The following is a 14,586-nucleotide window of genomic DNA, read 5'->3' on the forward strand; positions in this document are numbered from 1 at the left end:
AAAGCTAAGCAACGTGTGCAAGATTGGAAGGAGAGTGCGAGTGGAGATAATTGGCTTGGATCAGCGATCTCTTGAGCATTAAGACATTCATTATCTGTAAGAAGCACGGAGATGAGATTTTTGTCGAGATTTATCAGTGTAGAAAAGAAGCAGGGAGTTGAGATCCGTTTGTCCATTCATCCTGCTATCTACAAAATCCTTCGCCTCTCAATGCCCAGCATCTTTCTTTCCAACTCCTTGCTCTGCAGGGAAGTCTTGGTTTCATTAATTCTCCGTGTTTGCAGCAAACATCTAATTCACCTGGCAGATCTGGCCTTGTCTTCCAGTCATAATACGTGCCATCGTGCTGACATCATGTTAGCAACTCAAGATAAGCTGACTTATGTTGATGGAATGCATTCGAGCCAGTTGTCTGGATCAATATGTCGAGGAACCAACAAGGGAACAGGCTATTTTAGATCTAATATTGTGTAATGAGACTGGATTAATTAGTAATCTGAAAGTAAATGATCCTCTGGGGAAGAATGATCAGAATACGATAGAATTTCAGATTGAGTTTGAGAATGATGTCGTTAAGTCCGAAACTAGGGTCTTAAATTTAAACAAAACCAATAACGGAGTTATGAGGGGTGAGTTGGCTGAGATGGTTTGTGAAATTAGATTAAAAATATGATGGTAGATAATCAATGGCGAACATTTAAAGAAATAATTCATAATTTCTCAACAAAATTACATTCGCTTGAGGATTAAAAACACCACCGGAAAAGTGGAGAAATTAATGATGGAATTCGGGTAAAAGAGGCTTATATTCTTCCCAAAAAGAGTAGTAAGCCTGAGGATTAGGAGGGTTTTGGAAATCAGCAAAGGATGACCAAGAAATTGCTAAAATGGGAGAATATAGAAAGAGGATAAACCAGCAGGAAATGTAAACATGAATTGTAAGAGCTTCTACAAGGGAATTAGGGGTTACGGGGAGCGGGCAGGAAATTGGACATGAATTTAGATTTGAGGTTAGGATCAGATAAGCCATGATCTTATTGAATGGCGGAGCAGGCTCGAGGGGCCGATTGGCCTACTCCTGCTCCTATGTCTTATGTTATTATGTTCTTAAGAATGTTTAAAGGAAGAGATTAGCGTATGTAAACATGGGTCCTTGGAGACAGAGACAGGAGAATTTATATTGGAGAATAAGGAAATGGCAGAGACGTTAAACAAGTATTTTGTATCTGTCGTCATAGTAGAAGACACAAAAATCATACCAGAACTATTGGGGAACCAAGGTTCTAATGAGAGTGAGGAACCTAAAGCAATTAAGATTAGTAATGAAAAAGTACTGGAGGAATTAATGGGACTAAAAGCTGACAAATTCATTGGCCCTGGTGGCCAACATCCTAGGGTTTTAAAAGAGGTGGCTGCAGAGATAATGGATGCATTGGTTTTATCTTCCAGAGTTCCCATGATTCTAGAAAGGTCCCCATGGATTGGAAGGTACCAAAAGTAACCCCGCTATTCAAGAAAGGAGGGAGAGAGGAAACAGGGAACTACAAGCCATTTAGCCTGACAATAGTAGGAGGGAAAATGTTCGAATCTATTACTAGGGACTTGATAACAGGACACTTCGATAATCATAACATGATTAGGCACATGCAACACGGTTTTGTGAAAGGGAAATCGTGTTTGACAACTCTATTAGAGGTTTTGAGGGTGTAGATAGCAGGGTAGATAAGGGAGAACCGGTGGATCTAGAATATTTGGATTTTCAAAAGGTAATCGATAAGGTGCCACACAAAAGTTTGTTAGACAAGATTAGGGCTCATGGGATAGTGGGTAATATATTAACATGGATTGAGGATTTGTTGATGTACATAAAATAGAAAGTCGGAATAAACAGGTCATTTTCGGGTTGGCAGGTTGTAACTAGTGGGGTGCCGTGAATATCAGTGCTTGGGCCTCAGATATTTACAATCGATATTAATGACTTAGATGAGGGGACCGAGTGTAATGTATCCAAGTTTGCTGACGATACAAAACTAGGTGGGAAAGTAGGCTGTGAGGAGGACGCAAAGAGGATGCAAAGTGATACAGACAGGTTAAGTGAGTGGGCGAGAAGTTGGCAGATGAATTATAACGTGGGGAAATGTGAGGTTATTCACTTTGGTAGGAAGAATTGAAAAGCAGAATATCTTTTCAAAGGTGAGAGACTGCGAAATGTTGGTATTCAGAGGGATTTGTGTGCTCTTGCACACGGATCACAGAAAGTTAACATGCAGATGCAGCAAGCAATTAGAAAAGCAAATGGTATGTTGCCCTTTATTGCGAGGTGGTTGGATTACAAAGATAAGGAAGCCTTGCTGTAATTATATAGGGTTTGGTAAGACCACATCTGGAGTACTGTGTACAGTTTTGATCTCCTTACCTGCGGAACGATACACTTGCCTTCGAGTGGATGCAACAAAGGTTCACTCGATTGATTCCTGGGATGAGAGGGTTGTCTTGTGAGGAGAGATTGAGTAGAATGGGCCGATATTCTCTGCTGTAAACAATTTTACAACACCAAGTTATAGTCCAGCAATTTTATTTTAAATTCACAAGCTTTCGGAGATTTTCTCCTTCCTCAGGCAAATGTTTCAAGAGCTCCTTGAAGCCTACGCATTTATACATATAGAACAATACATGGTGTTTACAGACTGCCCCTGCAACTGCCCGTTGCCAAGGCAATCACCGTGATCAGACAGAGAGGTGTCACCTGCAGAACCCCCGAATACACATTCAACAAAAAAACAAACAGGGAAAAAAAACAGAGAAAAAAAACACAGAGAGAGGCAGAAACATCCGGAAGGCAGAGAGAGCCAGCAAATGACCCATTATATTAAAAACAGATAACATTTGTTCGATGGTGGGGTAACGTGTAGCGTGACATGAACCCAAGATCCCGGTTGAGGCCGTCCTCATGGGTGCGGAACTTGGCTATCAATTTCTGCTCGACGATTTTGCGTTGTCGTGTGTCTCGAAGGCCGCCTTGGAGTACGCTTACCCGAAGGTCGGTGGATGAATGTCCATGACTGCTGAAGTGTTCCCCGACTGGGAGGGAACCCTCCTGTTTGGCGATTGTTGCGCGGTGTCCGTTCATCCGTTGTCGCAGCGTCTGCATGGTCTCGCCAATGTACCATGCTCTGGGGCATCCTTTCCTGCAACGTATGAGGTAGACAACGTTGGCCGAGTCACAGGAGTATGAACCATGCACCTGGTGGGTGGTGTCCTCTCGTGTGATGGTGGTATCTGTGTCGATGATCTGGCATGTCTTGCAGAGGTTACCGTGGCAGGGTTGTGTGGCGTCGTGGACGCTGTTCTCTTGAAAGCTAGGTAGTTTGCTGTGAACGATGGTCTGTTTGAGGTTGGGTGGCTGTTTAAAGGCGAGTAGTGGAGGTGTGGGGATGGCCATAGCGAGGTGTTTGTCCTCATTGATGACATGTTGAAGGCTGCGGAGAACATGGCGTAGTTTCTCCGCTCCGGGGAAGTACTGGACGACAAAGGGTACTCTGTTGGTTGCGTCCCGTGTTAGTCTCCTGAGGAGGTCTATGCGATTTTTTGCTGTGGCCCGTCGGAACTGTCGATCGATGAGTCGAGCGTCATATCCCGTTCTTACTAGGGCGTCTTTCAGCGTCTGTAGGTGTCCATCGCGTTCCTCCTCGTCTGAGCAGACCCTGTGTATTCGCAGGGCCTGTCCATAGGGGATGGCCTCTTTGACGTGGTTAGGGTGGAAGCTGGAAAAGTGGAGCATCGTGAGGTTGTCCGTGGGCTTGCGGTAGAGTGAGGTGCTGAGGTGCCCGTCTTTGATGGAGATTCGTGTGTCCAAGAAAGAAACTGATTCTGAGGAGTAGTCCATGGTGAGCTTGATGGTGGGATGGAACTTGTTGATGTTATCGTGTAGTCTCTTTAGTGATTCCTTGCCGTGGGTCCATAGAAAGAAAATGTCGTCGATGTATCTGGTGTATAGTGTTGGTTGGAGGTCTTGTGCAGTGAAGAAGTCCTGCTCGAACTTGTGCATGAAAATGTTGGCGTATTGGGGTGCGAATTTGGTCCCCATGGCTGTTCCGTGTGTTTGGGTAAAGAACTGGTTATCGAAGGTGAAGACATTGTGATCCAGGATGAAGCGGATGAGTTGTAGGATGGCTTCCGGAGATTGGCTGTTGTTGGTGTTGAGTATTGATGCTGTCGCAGCGATGCCGTCATCGTGGGGGATACTGGTGTATAGTGCCGAGACGTCCATCGTGGTGAGAAGTGTTCCTGGTTCAACTGGTCCGTGGGTACTGAGTTTTTGTAGGAAGTCTGTAGTGTCACGACAGAAGCTGGGGGTTCCCTGTACGATGGGTTTCAGGATGCCCTCGATGTATCCAGAGAGGTTCTCACACAGGGTTCCGTTGCCTGATACGATGGGACGTCCGGGTGTGTTGGCTTTGTGTATCTTTGGGAGGCAGTAGAAGTCTCCCACGCGGGGATTACGTGGGATGAGAATGCGTAGGATGCTTTGAAGGTCTGGATCGAAGGTCTTGATCAGTTTGTTGAGCTGGTGGGTGTGTTCTTTGGTCGGATCTGCGGGTAACCGTCTGTAGTGTTCCTGGTTGTCCAGTTGTCGGTATGCTTCTTTGCAATAGTCCGTTCTGTTCTGTATGACTATGGCTCCTCCTTTGTCCGCTGGTTTGATGACGATGTTGCGGTTGGTCTTGAGAGCGTTGATGGCGTTGCGTTGTGCTCGGTTCTCTGCAGTTTTCAATAATCAGGTGATCTCATTGAAACATATAAAATTCTTAGAGGGCTTGACAGGGTAGATGCTGGGATACTGTTTCCCCTTGCTGGAGAGTCTAGAGCTAATGATGATAATCTCAAGATAAGGGGCCGGCCATTCAGTACAGAGTTGAGGAATAATTTCTTCACTGAGAAGGTTGTGAACTATTGGAATTCTCGACCCCAGAGGGCTGTGGATGCTGAGCCATTGAATAGATTCAAAACTGAGATAGATAGAATGTTGGACACGAAGGAACTCAAGGGATATGGGGACAGGTCAGGAAAGTGGAGTTGAGGTCGAAAATCAGCGATGACCCAATCAAATTGGCGAAGTCGGATCGAGGGACTGGATGGCCAACTCTTGCTCCTTTCGCTGATTTTGGTCCGCTGGAAAAGCAGAACTTGCCAGCTATTTTAAAAGTTTTCGCCTGAACAGGGACTTGAACCCTGAACCCTCAGATCACTACCCGTTCTTAAAAGTCTGATGCTCTACCGACTGAGCTATCCAGGCTCGCTGTTGGATTAGCTTCCATCATACAGATTCATGGTCGGACTCTGAATTATCCCTGTCGATGTCGAATTCGGGAGAGTGTCCCTTTGAAACAATTTTCAGCAACGTGTTGAGGAGAATCCTTGTTTCTGTTGAACATGATGAAAGAAACATGAACAGCGAACTCGTGATTTTGCAATTCTTCTTGTTTGTACAAAATGTCTTGTCTTTCGTTAGCAGCAATTAAAAACAACACTTTACCCAATGGCTCAAAAGCTAAACTTGTTCCACACGGGAGCTGGAAAATGCCTCTCGACATTTCAGCCGATCAACAATTGAAAGCTGAATAATTTCACCCGTTACACCGTGACACCGGGCAGCAGATTTGGCTCCCGAATTTTCCCTACACGACACTTCAAACCGATGAAAACCTGCTTCACGGAAAGAAGAATTGTGTGTTTGGTTCTTTAGATTTAAAGATGTTGTGCCGGCCGCTTTACCATTTCAACTATCACCAATCGCCCCCTCTCCCTCCCATAAACAAATAAACTCTCACCTGCTATTGCAAGACGGGAGGCCAGAGGAGCCTCAGTGCCCACAGGGGGACATGAAGAAGTCGATGCGTTATGGAACCGGTTGTACCTTGAACTCTGGTCAAAATGTTTGGAAGGTTCAACTATTGACATGGCGCTGGAACTCACAATCTCGGCATTTCTCGAGTGTATAATTATTGTAGAAATAACGCGCGCTGGGCGATTGCGCCACTGGAGCCGCGCACGGTCTGTGTCACCAGTGCTCCCATCAAACAGCTTCATCCTCGGTCTCTCAATTATCGCTTCGTGATCTTTCCCACACAGAAGCCTCCAACCAAGAGGCGATTCGTTTAACATCCGCAGCGACATTTAAAAGCCGTGGAATCTGAAACAAAACCCCAGACGATAAGAAGTTTTAATTATATTATTATTATTAACTTAAGGACAATTATTTTGATGCTACTTTGAGGATTTGGGGAAATTGGGAGCTGAAACTAAGAAACTCTCCCTGGGATGTCGTTGATTGAAGAGATGGGCGTTATTTCATTTAAAAACCGAGACTCGGAACTTCCTGATGGAGAAGTGTGTCAGAAGATTGTGGTTAGTGACAGTTGCCGGGGAGATCGAGAGGAGAGGGAGAAAAGTCAAAGTCACAGCTGTGACAGCTCAAGTGCTCCGCTTATCTGTAATATTTAGAAAGTAATGTACAGTACAGGACAAACCAGTTTGGTATCGGTTATCAAAAATACTAAAAGTCCCGGGTTCAAAGGTGGATTTGTGAAGAGGGAACGAATTTAAACGCCAGACCGAAATCATTCCCCATGAATCTGAAGCGTCTTGCGGAAAACGGCAGTGCGAACTGTTATGTTCGTGTCATGACTTGAAAGACCCTCCAATTACCGACAGTATCTTTGAACGAGTTGTGCAGCCAAACCGCGATTGAAGCCGCTTTGCATTCGTCTAACGTACACGTGACGATATTGAGAGTGATAAGGGACGTTTTCAATTATTTGAAATCTCACCATGTGACCCGAAGATTGACAGCAGAATCGAATTTTTCCTTCAAGTCCTGAATTGAAGGGAAAGGCGCTACAAACAAGTCGGAGAAATGAAGAGCGGAAAATGTGGATGAAACTTGCACGAGTGAAAATCCCTGTATGTTGGAAGACTCAGTCCCCAGTGGTGGAGAGGATTGGTATTTCAAGCTGTCTCACAGCTCACACACACACCATTGGTTCATTTAATCACCTTCAACAACTCGATTACATCATCACTTAATCTTCAATACACAAGGAAATACAAACCTTGTCTGTGCAACCTGTCCCGCATAACTTAACTATTTTAGCCCCGGTATCATTCTGGTGAATCTGCGCTGCACCCCCTCCAAGGCCAATGTATCCTCCCTGAGGTGTGGTGCCCAGAACTGAATGCAGGACTCGAAATGTGGTCTCAGCAGAGTTTATATGACTGGAACATAACTTACACCCCTTTGAATTCCAGCTCCCTTAAGGTAAAGGCCAACATTCCATTCGCCTTTTGGGTTATTTTTTGTAAATGTTCACTGACTTTTAGTGATTTCTGCACTTGGACCCTTAGACATGTTTCACCCTCCACAGTTTCTAGCTTATCATCAGTTAGAAAATATTCTAACCTATCTTGCTTAGGTCCAAAGTTCATACTTCCCCATATTGAAAGATTGAACAGACTGGGGCTCTTTTCCATCGGAAAGAGAAGGCTGAGGGCTAAGCTGATATCGGACTTCAAGATTATGCAAGGGTTTGATAGGTCAGATGTAGAAAAGGTGTTTGAACTTTTGGTGGTGAGGATTCCAAAACTTGGGGCCATAAATAAAAGATAGTCACTAATTAATCCAATATGGCATTCAAGAGAACCATATATACCCAGAGACTCGTTAGAATGTGCAACTCGCTACCTCAAGAAGTAGTTAAGACGAATCGCATGGATGCGTTTACGGGGAAGCTAGATAAACACATGGAGGAGAAAGGAATAAAGGAATAAAAGGGTTTGCTCATAAGGTTAGAAGAAGAGGGGTTGGAGGAGGTTCGTCTGCAGCATAAACACCGGCAGAGTCTAATTGGGCCGAATTGTCCGTTTCTGAGATGTACATTCTATGTAATTCTATGCAAGCTCCATCTGCCACAGTTTTACCAACTCACTTAACCTATCAATTTCTCGTATAAGTTTATGCTCCGACCTGCACTACTCACTGTGCCTCCTAACTTGGTGTCGTCGACAAACTTGGATATGCGGCTCTCATTCATTCATCTACGTCATTTAAGCATATAGTAAAAAGCTGATGGGCCGGTACAGATCCCTGGGGGACACCACTAATCACATCCTGTCAATTTGAGCACAGATCCATTATCCCTACTCTCTGTCTCCTACCTCCCAACCAACTCCCTACCCATGTCAATGGGTTGCTTTAATTTCCATGTGCTCCCATTTCTGTTAACAGTCGCTTATCTGGCACCTTATCGAATGCCTCTGGAAGTCAATATACATATAATACCCAGAGACACTCCATTATCTACCACGTTATTATATCTTCAAAAAGTTCAACTAGTTTCGTTGGACTTGACTTCGTCTTTACAAATCCATGCTGGCTCTCTCTGATCAATTCATGTGTATCCAAGTGCTCAGTCATTCTTTCCCTAATAACAGATACTGGTAACTTCCCTACAACAGACGCCAGAATAATAGGTCTGTAATTTTCTACTTTATCTCTCCTCCCCTTCCTAAATAATGGAGTGACGTTGTCAATTTTTCAATCCATGGAACAATTCCTGATTCAAGAGAGTTTTGAACGATCATGACTAAAGCATGTACAATTTCCTCACCGATTCCTTTTAATCCCCTGGGATGGTAACCATCAGGTCGTGGAGATTTGTTTACCTTTAGTCCAATTACTTTCACCATTACCATTATTTTACTTACACTGAATCCCCTTGATTTATTTTCCAGTTTTCCTCGTGTCTCTGGGATATTACCCACATCCTTTTCTTTGAGTGTTTAGCAAGTCTGCCATTTCCTGATTTTCAATTACAATATCGCCCCCATCAGTCTTTCAAGGGCCCACACTACTCTAAGTCACCCTTCTTTCTCTTTGTGTACTGTTAATACCGTGAGAGTTGTCCGTATTTTCCTTCACAAGTTTTTCTCGTTTTCCCGTTTTGCACCTCTTAAGATTTTTTAAAATTTCAGCACCACAATAAACAACACTTCGCTGTGAAATTTGCTTCATTAGTTCTTCAGTGTCAGAGCGAGAATTGTCGGATCCTCTAATTTATTTAATGTAACAAACAAACACAAGCAAACATATCCATCCGTGTATCAACGCACTGATGGACACACAAAGATAAACACAGCCTGAAACGCAGTCAGTATCGGGATTCACAGGGAAACGGGCAAGCGAAACAGACAAAGATGGAACAGTCTGAACCCCCAACAGAATGTGACGTGTGGTTGATAGATATTAATGAGAGGAAGTGAAAACCAATACCAGGAATTGGCTCCTGTTTACTGGACAGGATCTCCTGTCGAGGAAATAGGAGATTCTGGGTTCAAATCCCAGCAGCGCCTTTATGTAGTTTATAATGTTGAGTGAATCTGACAAGCAAAAACATGCAGTGCGGTGTTTGTCCTTGTTCAGAGAGCCAACACAGAACTGATCAGAATGTCGCTTCAAAAATGCCCCTTCATTTTTCAGATCGACCTCTCATGGAATGTGACCGTAACACGTCAATGTCAGGACACGCTCTTGTCTCTGGGTTGGTTGTGGTCGGGGTATAATTCTCAATTCGAGAGTCATAGCACGGAGAAGCCTGAATTTAACCCCAGACTTTTGACCTTGACCTGCGGTTCAAACTTTTGCAAAGAGGGGAAAGAAGTCCCCAAATCACTCCACCTGAATCTCAAGCACCTTCGGAAGAAGTTCAGTTTAAACAATCAGGACTTTAAAGGCACCTCAATGACCTGCACTTTCATTGAACGAGCTTTGATTACAATTGCATTCGACCTTGAAACCGCTCTGGGCTTTCATCTCACTGTCGCAGAGTGTGTCCGCTTTGTATCTGTGAGCATGTCGGTGACGAGGTTCGCTTTGATATTGGTCGCTTTCAAATTTTAAAATTTCACCAAGCATCGGGGAAAAGAAACCGAGAATCGAATTGTCCCTGTAAGTGATGAATTGAAGGGATTGGTGCTCCAAGCAGATCTGGAAAATGCGCAGTGCAATCGCTCAGGAATTCCAAATCCACCCTCTCGCCACTCGGCGCTCATATTAACTGAGCTTTACCCTGGCCCAGTGTCACCGCGCTGAAATCGAGTATTTATCCGGCACGTTTCTCTTAACTTCATAGTTGCTGATTTAAGAGTGAAGACCGGCTCGTCGGATTTTCACTCCTGCAAGCTTCATTCATTTTGGACTGACAGGAGACAAATGTTATATTGGTCACTGCAACCTCAAAGATTGGCTGAGTGAATTATTGGTTCAGTCGGTAAATTCTTCACCTGTCTCGTGGTGCTATCGTTTGACGCGAAGGTTTGATGGTTTGAGCCCTAATTTTATTTTCCTTAAGGATTCATCACCTCAAAGTTCCAGGGTTTCAATGTGTGTTTTGTCTGCAAGAAAATGTACCGTGATCATTGCCGGCTGAGCAGGGCTGATATTCCATCATTTTCCCTGTGGTCGGAGAGCAGGCACGTCAATCATAAAAAGGAATGGAACATTGGCTTCACGGAAATCACAATTCATAACCCATTTATTTTAACCGGGTTTATTTTAAATGAGTTAACGCCTGCCTTAAATGGTCGACTCAGGACTGTCACACAAAGAGGTTAAATCTTCAGAGAATAATTACCACAGTCATTTTTAGACTGGATGCCGCACGGCCACTTTGCTATCTGTGAACAGAGACAAGAAAGACCAAAGTGCTGTTTGCCCCTCTCAGTGTGGCCCTGAAGGACTGTGTCCAGGCTGAAGTTCTGTTCCCACCGGACGATCCTCCCCCCAGATTGTCCTTTCTGAGCTCCAGTCAGGTGATGCTAAACACTCAGGTGGGAAAGACCAAAATCTACAACAAGATGTTTGAAACAAAGCTGATTTATTCAACAGATATCCAGAAAATTAAACTCCAGCCCAGTTATAGGGGTTATTAACATCAGAAGAAACAAACCCGAAATGTCAGAATGAAAATGGTTCAGTTCTGGATGGGATTAACAGCAGAATCCAAATCCTGCAGTCACTTTTGAACTCCCTGGTGTCTCAGCACGTGTGATGACTGAATGAATCCCTTCCCACACACGGAATCATGGAATCATAGAAAGTTACAGAACATAAGGAAGCCATTCGGCCTATCGTGTCTGTGCCGGCCGAAAAAGAGCGATCCAACTTAATCGCACTTTCCAACACTTGGTCCATAGCCCTGTAGATTACGGCACTTCAAATGCACATCCAAGTACTTTTTAAATGAGTTCAGGTTTTCTGCCTCGACCACCCTTTCAGACAGTGAGTTCCAGACCCCGAACAACCTGTCCGCTTTTGTGTATCCTGTTACTTTTTCACTGCTATCCGGAAGTCTATAAACAACTCCCACCAAAGTCTTGTATTCTATTCTGTTACTCATTTCTACGCAAAGCCTTTCTACTGCGTGCTCACCTTTACTGATATCTCTTCTTTCCAATGCAGTAATAGTATCCCTCATCAATATCGCTACTCCACCGCCTTTTCCAATGTCCCTATCCTTTCCAAACGGCTCATAACTTGAAATATTTATCTCAGTCATGCCCAGTTTGTCGTCAGGTCTCAGTGATGAGCACTACGTCATGCACTATAAGCTTAATTTACGCTTCTAATTCACTTGTTTTATTTCTTATGCTACGTACATTAGTGTATAGAACATTTAATTGGGCATTGGAACTTGTCCGACCTTTCTGCCCTGATGTTGTGTTTAACATCCTTGGTAAATAAGGTTGGTGAGCTGCAGACACAAGTGGTAACATGGGATTATGTTACAGTGTCAATAATGGAGACCTGGCTCAAACAAGCGGAGGAGTGGCCACTTCGATATTCCAGGCTACAACGTATTCAGGAAAGGCAGGGGAAAAAAGGAGGGGGGGGCGGGGCTAGAGGGGAGCAGGCACTATTGATCAAAAATACTGTGACAGCGGTAGAAAGGGTTGACATGCTTAAGGGTTCAAAGGCAGAATCTATTTGTTTAGAATTAAGGAACAATTGAGGAGCTATTACGCTGCTGGATGCATTCTACAGGGGGACCAAATAGTGGGAAGGAGATAGAGGAGCAAATTGGCAGGTAAATTGGAGAAAGATGCAATAATTTTAGAGTAGTGATAAAAGGGAACTTCATTCATCAGAATATAGACTGCGAAATAGCAGTGTAAAAGTCAAAGAGGGTGAGCAATTCCTGAAATGTGTACAAGAGAAATTTCTTAATCCGTATGTTTTCAGCCCAACGAGGAAGGAAGCAGTGTTGGATTTATTTAGGGGAAAGAAGTGGGGCAAGTGGAGCATGATTCTCTGGGGGAGCATTTGCAGCAGGTTTAGTGTAGTTATGGAAAATGCAAGGAAAAATCAAGTATGAAAATACTCAACTGGGAAGAGCGAATTGCAGCGAGTTGAAAAGGGATCGGGTCCAGGTGGATTGGAATCAAAAATTGGCAGGTAAAACAGTAAATGAGCAATGGGAGGCTTTGAGTGAGGAGATAGTTCGGGTGCAGACTGGACACATTCTTACTCGGGGAAAGGTTGGGCATGGAAATCGAGAGCTCCCAGGATGACAACAGAGTATTTGAGACAACATTTTGTACATTCTGAATACTAATGTCCGGACAGGTGTGCCCGCGGTTATCAACCACAACCTCGTCACCTCCACGCTGACAGATAAAAAGCGGCCACATTCTGCTTCAGTGAGATGAAATCCGAGAGCGGTTTCAAGGTCAATTGCAATTGCGAGCAGAATGCATTCAGAGGACGTGAGATCATTGAGATACCTCCAAACACCCTGCCAGTTTGAACAGCAGCTTAAGATCAAAAGTCTGGGGGGGGGGGGGAAATGAGGGCTCGTCCGGGATCTCTCACATATTTTAAACAACAAACCCGAAGCGAGAATCATACCCCTAGACCAACGAGCCCGCTGAAAAAAAAAGCAACAAGTAGTGGTTTCTGAGTATCAGCGGCCACTTTCTCCAAATCTCCCTTGAAGTACCGTAAACAAAAATGTGTCCGTACATTAGTGAAGAATCATAAAGCCAATTTCTTCACTGTTGTCTTTTGTTTAGGGCTCCTGACGCTGATAAAGATGATTGGGGACAGTTGATGAGTTATGGGTGTGAGGGCGCAGAAACTCCGGTGTGAGGGCGCAGAAACTCCGGTGTGAGGGCGCAGAAACTCCGGTGTGAGGGCGCAGAAACTCCGGTGTGAGGGTGCAGAAACTCCGGTGTGAGGGCGCAAATACTCCGGTGTGAGGGTGCAAATACTCCGGTGTGAGGGTGCAAATACTCCGGTGTGAGGGTGCAGATGCTCCGATTTAATGGTGCAGATACTCCGGTGTAATGGTGCAGATATTCCGGTGTAATGGTGCAAATACTCGGATTTAAGGGTGCAGATACTCGGATGCAGGGATTTGTTGCCGCGACTGAAATGCGGCTGAGAACTGTTGTTATTATCCAAGGCAGCGCTGCAGGATCCTTTCATGATCTCTCACAAATCAACTGAAACCCATCGGAATGTGAATACAATTTTGCGTTTCCAAAATAAAAGGGAGTGACATTCATTGTGGAAACAGTCTGGCGTCACTCACTGCAGAAATATCCATGTCAGAGTGAAGCGGCTCTCCTGCAACCTTCGGACCTTGTCTGTCAAGAAGAATTCTGATTTCCGCGAAGCCAATCACAGGTCAAATGGTGGAAGATCGGCCGTGCTCAGCTGGCCATCGAAAGCGGGCATTTGTTTTGCAGCCAAAACAAACATCAGAATCAGGAAATGCGAGACCATGAAGATAAAAGTTTCCCCATCGTCCCTGGGTGGGCTCGAACCACCAACCTTTCGGTTAACAGCCGAACGCGCTAACCGATTGCGCCACAAAGACAGCACACGTTTGTGTTGAACTACTGATTCAACGAACTAAAAATTCAGGTTGCAGCGATCAAAATAAATTCTCTCCACTATCAGTTTACTTTTCCAAAATAAAGTGGGTGAAGTTTGCACGAGTGAAAATCTGTGCTCTATTATTCCTGAACATTAAACTCACCTTGCCATTAAACACCTGTATGTTGGAAGACTCAGTCCCCTCGTGGTCGAGAGGATTGATTTCTCGAGCTGTGATTCGCCATTCTCCATTCCAGTAATATTCAGTTTTGCTGAAAATGAGATGAGATGAAATGAGCAGGTCCGACGAGCAGGTCTGTGACACGACTCGGTGTTTACAAAGATGTCTCTTGCACTTACAGTGAAGCGGACGGCAGTTTTCACTCTTAAACCACGAACCATGATGTTCAGAAAAAGTGTGGCCGAGAAATACCCGATTTCAGCGCGGTGACACTGGGTCAGAGTAAAGTTCAGTTCATGCGATTGCCGAGTGGCGAGAGGGTGGATTTGGAACTCCTGTGCGGCTGCACTGCGAGTTGTTCAGATCGACTTGGAGCGATATTCACTTCAATTCATCACTGACAGGGACAATTTGATTCCAAGTTTCTTTTTCTCTGGTGCTTGGTGAGATTTCAAAAGTTGTGAACGACCCG

General features: G+C 44.5%; 2 non-coding genes across 2 annotated transcripts; both read right to left on the minus strand.

Moving 5' to 3' along the window:
• Positions 1–5,210: 5,210 nt before the first annotated feature.
• trnak-uuu (transfer RNA lysine (anticodon UUU)) lies at positions 5,211–5,296 on the minus strand. Its single transcript is given in 2 exon segments — positions 5,211–5,246; positions 5,260–5,296. It is a non-coding gene; the product is annotated as a tRNA-Lys (tRNA).
• Positions 5,297–13,860: 8,564 nt separating this feature from the next.
• trnan-guu (transfer RNA asparagine (anticodon GUU)) lies at positions 13,861–13,934 on the minus strand. Its single transcript has one exon. It is a non-coding gene; the product is annotated as a tRNA-Asn (tRNA).
• Positions 13,935–14,586: the final 652 nt, after the last annotated feature.

Source organism: Heptranchias perlo, chromosome 20 (genome assembly GCF_035084215.1).
Source record: "Heptranchias perlo isolate sHepPer1 chromosome 20, sHepPer1.hap1, whole genome shotgun sequence".
In the NCBI taxonomy this organism is placed as follows: Eukaryota; Metazoa; Chordata; class Chondrichthyes; order Hexanchiformes; family Hexanchidae; genus Heptranchias; species Heptranchias perlo.